Genomic DNA, 1,047 nt, shown 5'->3' with positions numbered 1-1,047 from the left:
TTAACGGAATAAAAAATTTTTGAGGACGAAAATATTTGCTGTAAATTTTTTTAGGTTTTTTTTAGGTATATACTCGGAAAATAAATTACCTTTCTAATTTATTATCTTACACATCCTCCTAACTATACTGAAGAAGGAGAATTTAATTATTTTTTGAGACTAATAGGATTTAGGATTTTCGATTGTAATTACTTTCTACTTGATTTAATAATACCCTTAAAGAATATTATGTGTATATTAAGTATCACATATTATATTGAATATTGATTACTTTATTATTAAATTAAACATAAAGTCTAATTGATACTTTTAGTAACAATAAATAAAGTATAAATCAATACATCATTACAACTTATATATATTTAGACTTTAGGTGAGAAATCAAGGGCAATCAAGATTCAAGATTTTAATCAATTAAAAGTTCTCATTTTTTGTTTTAAATTTTAATTCTATTAAAATGATGATGTGATGGGAGAGCTGAGTGTGATTGTGTGGCTCAATTTCACATGGCATGCCTCACCTATTTCTTTTGATCCCAATAGAGATGGTCTATTCCTCCAACTACAAGTGGGTCAAAGTTAAAATCAAAAGTAGGGGTCACACCCTCACATAATCACACCCATTCAAAACAACAAAATTGCAACAAAAACTCACTACACTCCAAATTTCTACACACTATTGTGGACCTTATTATGTCACCCCAAAACTCATTGAGACACACATATATATACCTTGATCCAAACAGTACCTAAGTTGACACTATATAGTGCATTGTCAAATATGAACTATACTACTATAACCAAATACAATTCCCTTAGACATCTTTTAATGCTTCCTTTTTATAAAGAAAATTCAATGACTATAACCATTCAATGCATATATAAAAAATACATACTATATTACGTATATATTAAAATTAGTCATTATAATTAATTACTAGTATAAAATATATATTAAAATAAATTATATAATATATATTTATACACAAATATATATAATAACTAATTTTAGTATATAAATAATATTTTTAAAAAATATATAAATCCT

This window comes from Arachis ipaensis, chromosome B09 (assembly GCF_000816755.2).
Source record: "Arachis ipaensis cultivar K30076 chromosome B09, Araip1.1, whole genome shotgun sequence".
Lineage (NCBI taxonomy): Eukaryota > Viridiplantae > Streptophyta > Magnoliopsida > Fabales > Fabaceae > Arachis > Arachis ipaensis.
This window is presented reverse-complemented; position numbering follows the sequence as displayed.